General features: G+C 43.4%; 1 non-coding gene across 1 annotated transcript; it reads right to left on the bottom strand.

The window, feature by feature from the left end:
- Positions 1 to 731: 731 nt before the first annotated feature.
- trnah-gug (transfer RNA histidin (anticodon GUG)) lies at positions 732 to 803 on the bottom strand. The gene has a single exon. It is a non-coding gene; the product is annotated as a tRNA-His (tRNA).
- Between the last annotated feature and the right edge of the window lie 10,026 nt (positions 804 to 10,829).

Below are 10,829 nucleotides of genomic sequence, written 5' to 3'. Positions count from 1 at the left end.
ATGGTCGGAGTGAAACCCAGGTACCTGGTGTCTGAATTAACAGTTCAGTGTTCAGTGGTAATAGCGCTCGGCCATTGCAGAAAAGCAGTGAAACTGATCTTATCCAATGAAGTCGCTTTTCCCCGATACTGTTCTGTGCCATTTTCCTGAGCTTGCCCCCCCCCCCCCCCCCCAACCCCAATAATATCTGGTCCGTATCAGTAAAAGCTGCTACATGAGTATTGATCTCACAACAGTGGTAACCAAATGGATCAAATGGTCTGCAGGTCCCGATGGTGGGGTTGGGGCATGTTCACCCAGCAACAGTGACCCCAGCCACACAGACTGATCGGTATCAATGGGAGAGTCTGTATTAGATTCTGCAATGCCTCAATGAAATAGGAAATGACTCCGCAAACACATGAGGAAAGAGCAGCGCTCTGAAAGCTAGTGCTTCAATTAAACCTGTAAGACCATAAACTGGTGTTGGGTCATTTTTAACTTTGTACTCCATAGTCCAACACCGGCATCTCCAAATTAATGAAATGGGGGTATGGGATGGAAAGTTCGGTTAGTGATCGTAGGAGGGAAGAAATCTCTGAGAACGGGTGGATTTGAATTCTGACATATGAAACACAGAGATGTGAGCGAGCAGAACTTGGAGGAAAAAAATCACCTTGGAGAAAATCAAAACTTTGAAACAACTGATTCCTTTGTGTTTCACAAAAGACAGGGACATACAGAGCTATGATTGCCGTGACTCGGATTCGAACCGAGGTTGCTGCGGCCACAACGCAGAGTACTAACCACTATACGATCACAGCACACCACAGACGAACACATCAAGTGCATGCTCTAAGTACAGTATTATAAGGAATGTTAGGCAGAGCACCAAATGCATACTATCAGTGCTTAGCGAACAGTAGCAAATATGTGGGAACTCAGAATGGTCTGACTGTTTAACATCGGTTCCCCAGTGGCTGTGTTAATTCCATCATTAATGTGTTGAGGGCTGAGATAAATATATTTCTCCAAAACAACAAGGACTCCGGGGACAGTGCAGCTTTTGTTACCTGCACATCCACCAATATCATTTATTGTATCTGTTGCTCCCGGTGCAGTCTCCTGTACATTTGGGGACTGGGCGCCTCCTAGCAGAGCGCTTTAGGGAACATCTCTGGGACACCCGCACCAATGAACCACACAGCCCTGTGGCCCAACATTTCACATCTCCCTCCCACTCTGCCGAAGACATGGAGGTCCTGGGCCTCCTTCACCGCCGCTCCCTCACCAACAGAAACCTGGAGGAAGAATGCCTCATCTTCCGCCTCGGAACACTTCAACCCAGGTTATCAATGTGGACTTCAACAGTTTCCTCATTTCCCCTTCCTCCACCTCACCATAGTTCCAAACTTTCAGCTCAGCACTGTCCCCATGACTTCTCCTGTGTTGTCCTACCTGCCTATCATCTATTCCACCAATCCATTCCACCCTCCCACCAGACCTATCACCTTCATCCCCTCCCACATTTACCGATTGTACTCTATGCTACTTTCTCCCCACCCCCAACCTCCTCTCACTTATCTCTCCACCCTTCAGGCTCTCTGCCTGTATTCCTGATGAAGAGCTTTTGCCCGAAAAGTCGATTTTACTGTTCCTCGGATGCTGCCTGATCTGCTGTGCTCTTCCAGCACCACTAATCCAGAATCTGGTTTCCACCATCTGCAGTCATTGTTTATACCAAGCTTTTGTTGAAAGGCATATTTCAATAGCAATGCAGTTTAACATCGGTTACTTCTCGAGTTTCCCCACACAAGGCAGTAACCACTGCTGCCACATAGTCCCAGATCCCAGCCCCAAAATCAGAGGAACTGAGTGGCGCAGTCGCGAAGATGCAACTTGAAATCGAGATGGGAATGAGGTCGCACAGATACTCGATGGTTCAAGTGAATCAACCGGAGAATGCACGGTTTCTATGATGGTTTATAGGCGCAAGCAATTCCGAGGTTGGGAGTGCTTCTGGTCAAAGGCGGGGCAGAAGGGAAAATCTGTTCCCGTTTATAATAACAGCAATCTACAGTGCATCTTGCTGAGACAGCTGAGTGCTGCAACTGGAGCGGGGGCAGCTGGTTTGAAGTTTAATTTTGCTTCACTATCACCCACTTCCCTGGAATGAATTGCTTTCACCATTTTTATTTCCAATTGTTTGGTATCTCCCTGTAGTCTGCAGCTTTCTTCCTCATGGTTAATTGCATGACGAACTGTTGTATGATCTGCACACTGCTAAATCACGGCCACTACAAGTAAATAGGAATCATTGATCGATATGAGAAAACAGTGGAACTCACAGCTGGCATGCTTCATAGGTTTGCAGGCGACACCAGAATTGTAGACAGTGATGAAGATTATCTAAGTTTCAAAAGGATCTTAATCCAATGAGTCGTTGTACTGAAAAATGTAACATGGAGTTCAATCTGGATAAATGGAAGGTATTGCATTTTGGTACAACATAAAGAGTATGGCTTAAAGTCATGATCTCTGTTCCTGAGGTCAGGCTTGTATTTCAAGTTTTATTTGTCGAACGTAAACATCACCGTTTCCGTGTCCCAACCCCCAAGGATGACTAGTTTAAAATATCATCCAACACCAACCTCTCCTGGTTGAAGTCTTGACTGTGTGGAAGAAACTGATACTGAGCTGATGCGAGCAAATGTCGCTGCCACCGCCAGTGTCGGAAACACAGATCCAAACAGCAAAATCATCTTTTAAACCCACTATTGCAAAGTTAAGGGCTCAACACGCACCACTTGTGCCACTCAGCTGTCTTAGAAAGATGCACCGGAAATCGCTATGATCGTATAAACGGGGACAACCATTCCTTTGAGCAGGAGCACATTCAACCGAGGAATTTCTTGAGCCTCTGTACCATCACACGCTCACCTAATGCATCACTGGTAACTCTGCGCACTGATTCCCATCCCTATTTCCGGTTGGATCTGGGCGGCTGTGCCGATGTTAAGCTAAAATGCTATTGAAGCATGCATTTCAACAATATACTGTCCTGTCCCCCGAGTCTTTGACGTTTTGTCGAAATCGATCAATCCCATCTTTCAACGTTCTTATTCAAGTGATCTCTACAGCCTCTGAGGACATCGAACTGAAAGATTCAGCACATTCTCAGGTCCCACATGTCTGTCACTGTTTGCAGAGTACGGATATTGTACATTTGCTGTTCTTCCGAACATTTCCTCTGCTAGTATACTTATTGCTGCTTGCAAGCATCCTGTTCTGTGGTTACTGTGATCGTGGTTGTCGGTATTTTGCATTGTGACCACAGCAACCTCGATTTGAAACCAAATCACGGCACTAAGTTTCTCTCCGTTGTCCTTTTTGTGACACAAGCTCAGAAATTAATTATTTTACCTTCAAATTCCGCTCTCTTACATCTCTGCGTGTCATATATCAGGATTGAAACACTCCCGTTGTCGGAGGTTTCTCTCCTTCCCACGATCATTAAACCTCCTTTCCGTCCCTCCCCCCATTTCTCTGAGGCAATGCCCAATCTATCACTCTCTTTCACATTCATACTGTTCTGTCTGTGCTGCTGCTGCGGTTACTGTTGTTGGGTGAACGTGCCCCAATCCCACCAACGGGGCCTTCAAACAAATCGATCCATTTGGATACCGCGGTTGTGAAATCAATCCCCAAGCAGCAGCTTTTACTGACATAGGCCAGAGACAATTGGAGCGTCAGGCTCATGGAAAATACCCAGGGCAGTTTTGGTGAAAAGACATTTTATTGGAAAAGATCAGCTTTTTTGGTTTTCTGTGTTGGTCTTGTGGTAATTTCATAGGACTAATAATCCAGAGACCCAGGTAATAGTCTGGGTACTCGGGCTTGAATCCCACCATGCCAGATTGTAAAATTTGGATTCAGCAAATATCTGCAATGAAGAATCGACTGATTACTATAGATCCATTGACAATTGTTGAATAAAAAAACCATTTGGTTCACTGATGTCATTTCAGGAAGGAATCTGCTGTCCTTACTTGGTCTGGCCTGCATGTGACTTCAGACTCAGAACAATATGGTTGAGTCTCAATTTCCCTCTGAGCAATTCAGAATGGGTAATAAATTCGGCTTAGCCAGAATCGCCCTCATACTAATCCAGAAATTTTAAAACAAATGCTCATTAGACTCAAGCAAGAGTGTTGATTGCAGTTTTGCAAGTCGCAGGGATGTGATCACACTCAGAAAATCGTAGGAGATATTTACCGGGATATTGTTTGGGATGAAGAGTTTCAGTTGTGAAGAAAGAGAGGACAGAGTGGAGTGTTTGTCGCAGTGTAAAGGAGATGTAGAGGAGACATGATTGGGTTGGTTATGGACAGGGTTGACTGAACGAGTTTCCCATTAATGGAGGATTAGCAGGGGGCAGAGATTTAAGAAGAAAGTCAGAATGGTTTGAGAAGATGTGCAAAAGTGCTTTATAAGCCAGTGGGTGGTTGGAATTTGGAATACACTGTCTGCATTGTTCAGAATGGCAGAAACCCTTAGAACCTGAATAAACATTCAGATGTGAACTTGTGATGCCATGACATATAAGGCTGTGGGATAAATATTGTGAAATGGGATTCAGTTCATTAGGCAGTTGTTTTTGACATGTGTCGTCACAATTGTTTGAAGGGCCTCCTTTGAGTCTCTTGGTCTCGGTAGTATAATGGTTCGTGTCCCCGTCTGTCACAGGGCTCAAGTTTCCACTGGGGACAGTGTAAATATTTTAAAACTGTCGCTCCATTCCCAAGTGCGGGTATTTATACATTTCCTTCCATTCTCGATGGGGCATGTCAAAGGACGGACAGTGCTGCATGAATCAGTGTGGGAAAGTGCTGCAGCTCTCAGGGAGGCAGAGTGTCAGTGAAAATGCAAACATGTGACTTCGGCAAAATGCACCTTGTTACAGTGTTGGAAAGAAAAAAACATTTGGCAGACTTGTTCCTGATTGAAGTGTTGAATTTGGGTTGATTTGCTTTGATGTGGCTGAGTTACCAGTGTATAAAACCATTAAAAGTGATTCAGGTTTTGCTCACTATAATGGAACATTGGCTCAGTAATTCGCACTACTGTTCGGTCTGAGGGCTATGTTGATTGGTCAAGTTAAATTGCCCTGTCGTATCCAGGGAATGATTTCACTAAATTAAGTGAATTAAGTAAAGCGGGGACAAGATCAGAAGTCACAGGACGCCAGGTTATAGTCCCACAGGTTTATTTGACATCATAATGGGGAGGGTTGCCCCTTCTTCTGGTGAAATATACGGGAATAGGGAGGAGAACTAGGTCTTGGTGAGATGCTTTTCAGAGAGTCGACACTGGCTCGATTGACTGAAATGCCTTTCTGCACTGTAGGATTCTGTGATTCTATCGGACAGGGTAATGACGGTGTTTACTGGGGGTAAAGCCACTAGAGTCGATGCTGACGGGGTTTACTGAGGATGAGATTTTATTCACTTGTTGTCTTCGAAAATTTAGAACAGTTATCCCTGAACCAAGAAAGACCTAATTGGGCGTTTTCATGTTATGAAAAGTTTGGACAGAGTAAATAGGTGGAAAATTCCCTATTTCAAGTGAGTAAACATCTAGACGTCAGACATTCAAACCCTTTGATAAAACCTTTGAAGGACAAAGAAAAGATGAGAGCAGAATCGCTGTCACTCCGAGAATCTGTTTTCCAAAATATTTGGAAAGGCACATTTGTTGACATACAAGGAATACATTTCACAAGAGGGCGACAGCGTGTGTCTCGGTAAAGGTGTAGGGGTGGGGCGTAGTCGGTCAGATGTTTCGGGGAAACAATGTCTAAGTGGGTTGACTTTAAATGTAAAGAAATTTTGTGAACGTGTGCAGCTGAATAAGATTCGGTTCCAAAAACTCTGGATTTTCAAAGATTTGGCATAATATTCTGCCTGAAGCATTGTAAATGGAACTGAGTGGATTTTTCTTATTGTGAAGGAATGATATTACATAATGAATAAGAAGTGACAAGTTGAGATCGACGTCCTGCTTTAATCACTTGCGTTAAAGCTGTGAGGACAAACACCGTGATGTTTGGTCCATTTTATACTCGGTGAATACTGCCAAAGCAACGAGCAACAAAACTGGTGGGTTTTCTTTTGCATTTTAACACTCTGATTTTCTAAGCAGTATTTTCCTTAAGCTGAAATAAAGTCGGAGCAAGTTTGAATACAACATCAATCGTTCCAATGAGATAAATCTAATTCCCTTCCGATTATTACAATGAACATTGTGAGGTTGCAGCAAAGTTAAAATGAAACGAACAAAACAGCGTTTCTTGCAGTTTAATCCAATTTCAGGTTCAGCCATATCAGAAAGGCCATTGAGCAACAACATCGCCTTTATTTCCCTCTCCATGGCTCCTTCTTCACGTGAGAGAGAAAGTGACTGAAGAAATTATGCGTCAAATGTAGGTGTGAATATGACGGAAAATTCTTGTTCTCTGATTCATCCTGACACAGTTCTGATCAGAATGTATCAATGACAGGTATTCATTGTGACGAACATGGCTATTTATTGGAATTTGCTGTTATTATAATTCTGATGCAAGCAGAAACACAATGGTGTGGATTTGATTCCGCTCTGCAAATTTCTCATCCTTTACTTTCACCACATGTACCCTGATGAGGTCACATGTCACCCCTCTACAAAATGTGCAGAGGAGACTGAACGATTATGGTGTTGTGTTATTATACCGCTGTGCTCCACATTCACGAGTTCGAGTCATACTCTGGTTGGTAACTTCACAAACCGCTCCAGCAGATTTTCTTTGCACCTCACACCTCTGGTATACACTGGATTGAGAATCTTGTTTTTGCCCTTGACTGCACGGGAGATTCAGGAATAATCGACACCACATCAAAGTCGAAATGAAGAGTTAGACCAGTCATTCTATTCAATTGTACATTAAATTCGTGTAATGAGAAGGAACGCATTTTTCTTTCTGCCCCACATTCCATCTTGTCTTTCTATGAATTTGCATCGAAAGAAAGAGAAACAAATAACAAGAGATCGGGAGCACAAGTTTATCCAGTGGGGTTGTTCATGAATATTTTAACCTGACACTTCACACAAAGATCTGATCAGTATTTAAAACAGTCACTCGGAATTGGAACCGCAGAAAACTTCTCCACTAAAACGAACCTTTCATTCTTTCACAAATTTCTGCTGTGTGTGAATCATACAACGATCCATCATCCAGCGTGATCACTGACTTGCCAACTGTCTAAGCTCTACCAACTTTCTTTAGTATTCACAGCTTCTGTAAACAGCCACCTTTTTTTTGCCCAGTGTCATTTGTTATCCCCACGTCACAGCACATTTCGTCTTCCTGAATTTATGAATCTTGTTCCTGATCTGTCTCATCTGTTTAATAAACCTTTTCTATCACTTCATCCCATCCCCCCACAATTCTGAACTTATGAATAAAATAAGGCGTTCGACCAAATGTTAAACAAGTGGAAGTTTGCCATTCAGCCCATGGAGTCTGCCCCACCATTCAACGAACTCATGATTGATCTAGATTAGATTCTCTACAGCATGGAAACAGGCCCTTCGGCCCAACAAGTCCACACCAACCCTCAGAAGAGAAACCCACCCAGACCCATTCCCCTCTGACTACGGGCAATTTAACACGGCCAATTCACCTGACCTGCGCATCTTTGGACTGTAGGAGGAAACCCACGCAAACGTGGGAATGATGTGCAAACTTCACAGTGAGAGCTGCCCGAGGCGAGAGTTAAAGCTGGGACCCTGGTGCTGTGAGGCAGCAGTGCTAACCATTGAACCACCGTGCCACCCCAATAATCTGTAACTCCTTTCTGCTCACTTAACTCGACAAATTTTCATCATCTTTCTGATTAACTATCTAGCACAGTTTGGAAATACCCAACAGCACAGGTGGCACATATTGTTTGGCCCCTGAGCAAAGAAATTACTCCTCATTTCTGAATTAAATGGGCAATATGTAATTCTGAAATTATGTCCTCTGGTGCTCTCCTCACAGCCTAGGGCAAACCACCTGCCCGTATCTACCCTGTCAAGATTCCACGAATATTGAACGTTTATGATTGGTGTTATACGATTATAGGGCTTCTCTTCACCTCCTTTGTTTCGAGGAGAATAATCCCAGCCTAACCAATCATTTCACAACGCTCCATTTTATACAGAGTTGGCAACATCCTCGTAAACCTCTGCTGTCCTCTGCAGCGTCCTTACATATAATGAAGGCAGGTGGAGAAATTTATGTGAGGAAACGGGTTGAAATATCAGGTTGGAACTTGAAATCAGAAAGTGATTGGAATCGGATTGATCCACAGAAGGACCAAATACAGCAATGATAACTCTGACAAATGATAATCTAATCATATTCGATTGACATTCAATGGCTTCATTGTAACTGAATTCCTACGTGTAATCGTCCTGAGAGCTAGTATTTAGGAGAATTGGAACCTGACCACCCATATAAAGAAATTGATGACAAAAACATGTCTGTCGGTCGTTTTTGTTTGATTATTAACTCAACTCATGTCTCCGTGAAGCCTACATCGTCCGCAACGCACACGTTAGATGTTTAACAGGACTCTCTCCATTTGACTCGGTGCGTGCCGCTGCAATATCACTGAAGGACCAGGACACCCTCCACGACAATACAGTCACTTAACTGTACATTGTAAAACGCCTGAATATTTATTCCCTTAACTGCTGAGGCACAATTGCAGCAGAGTACGCCATTTAGAAAATTCACTGAAGTAAGTCAACCAGGCTTTGTTGACAGAACCTTCAAAGCTCAAAGACTGTACCGACCATAAGGACAAGGTTGAAGATGCACTGAAACGTCACCATTTATGAATTACCCTCCAAGGCACGTACCAGCAGGACTTGGAGAGGAAGCAGTGGTAAATTAATTGAGTGGTGAAGCGGTCTTGATGGCCAAAGAGTTATACTTGAGCCCTCCACCTTTTATATTACAATTTTAAAATATATTGATTATTGCAATGACCAGACTTGTGCTCATTCCTTTGGGTGTTTCCTAAACTGGCGGTTGCTAAAGATCGAATATCATTCTCAGACTGTGGTCAACAATAGAAAATATCCAAAAAGCCTCTCGAACAACTGATCTCCCTGTCCAACAATCTTCAGAGATCAGTGAATATCTACTCCAAGATCTCTTTGTTCCCGTTCACCACTCAGAATCCTCACTGTTATTGTTTCAACTCCACGAATTCATTCCATTTACTGGTCTGGACTCAATTCTATTCTCCGTTTCTTTTTTCCTTTCCACCTGATTGATACATCCCTGCGGTCCCTGGTATTATTCAGCACAGTCACCTACACGACCAATTGTTGCATCATGTGTAAACTTCTAAACATGACTCCTACAACTAAGTTTGAATTATTGATCTACATCAGGAAACAGTGGTACTCCACTGGAATCAGGCATCCAAGCATGGTTCATTGCTGGATGGGATGAACACCTGCAATAACAGCAGAATCAGACCCTTGCTACCATTTGTAAACCTGATGGCGACTCTGCAGGTTGGACTCCTGACTGATTCCTTGTCACATGTGGGAGTGGTGAATGAACTGCCCACATTGTGACTGAAGAAGTGAGTTTACATTTCAGCGGGTAATTGAATCCCTTCCTACAGACCCCGCCCCCATGGACCTGACTTCATGGAGGCGTGGGTATCCTTGTGACTATTTAGTTTGGATAATCAGCTGAATTTGAGACCACGCTGAGACGACTCCCAATTTTCCCCGTCATCCATGTATCTTTTTTATCCTTCCTGATACTCCCCAGGAGTGTGGCCATCATAGTCTGAACAGCATTTGTTGTTCATCCTTAACTCTCCTTGAACTGAGTCAGAGGGAATGTATGGGTGAACCGTACTATTGTGGGTCTGGAGTTATATGTTGGCAGGTCTCTTTAAGGAAGGCAGATTTCCCATTTGAAGGGACATGAATGAATGGGTTTTCAGCAAATTAAAACTTTTTGTCACTCTTCCTTTGAGCGGGTTTATATTCCAGATTTCATTCATCAAATCTAATTACTACCAGCTGCAATGCTCGAGTCTCCAAGGGTTGCAGGCCCAAATATCGTCATTACATTTGCAGATGACACGAAGATTTGGTGGAGTAGCAGAAAGCGTAGGGACTGTCAAAGAATGAAGAAGAATATAGATAGACAAGAGAGTTGAGCGGAGAATTGGTAGATGGAGTTGAATACAGGCAAATGTGAGGTGATGCATTTTGGGAAGTCTAATTCGAGAGACAAGGATACTGTAAACGGAAGAGCCTTGGGTAAAGCTGATGAGCAGAGAGATCTGGGAGTTCAGGTTCTTTGTACCCTGAAGGTGGCTGCACAGCTGGATCGAATGGACAAGAAGGCATATGGCCTGCTTGCTTTCACTGGACGGGGCATTGATTGTAAGAGCTGACAGGTCATGTGAAAAAATACAAGATTTTGGTTCAACCGCATTTAGAATGCTGTGTACAGTTCTTGTCGCCAAATTACCAAAACGATATGGACGTTTAGGAGAGGGTGCAGAGAAGGTTTATGAGGATGTTGCCTGGTATGGACGATGCTAACTCTGAAGAGAGGTTGAGTTGGTTACGTTTGTTTTCATTTAAAAAAAGAGATTGAGGGGGACCTGATCAACGTCTACAGAATCATGAAGGGTAGAGCCAGGGTAGATAGAGGTAAGCTTTCTCCCAAGTTGAGGGATTCAATGCTGAGAGGTCACGCGTTCTAGGTGAAAGGTGAAAAGTTTTAGAGA

Source organism: Chiloscyllium punctatum, chromosome 23 (assembly GCF_047496795.1).
Source record: "Chiloscyllium punctatum isolate Juve2018m chromosome 23, sChiPun1.3, whole genome shotgun sequence".
Taxonomy (NCBI): Eukaryota; Metazoa; Chordata; class Chondrichthyes; order Orectolobiformes; family Hemiscylliidae; genus Chiloscyllium; species Chiloscyllium punctatum.
This window is presented reverse-complemented; position numbering and strand designations above follow the sequence as displayed.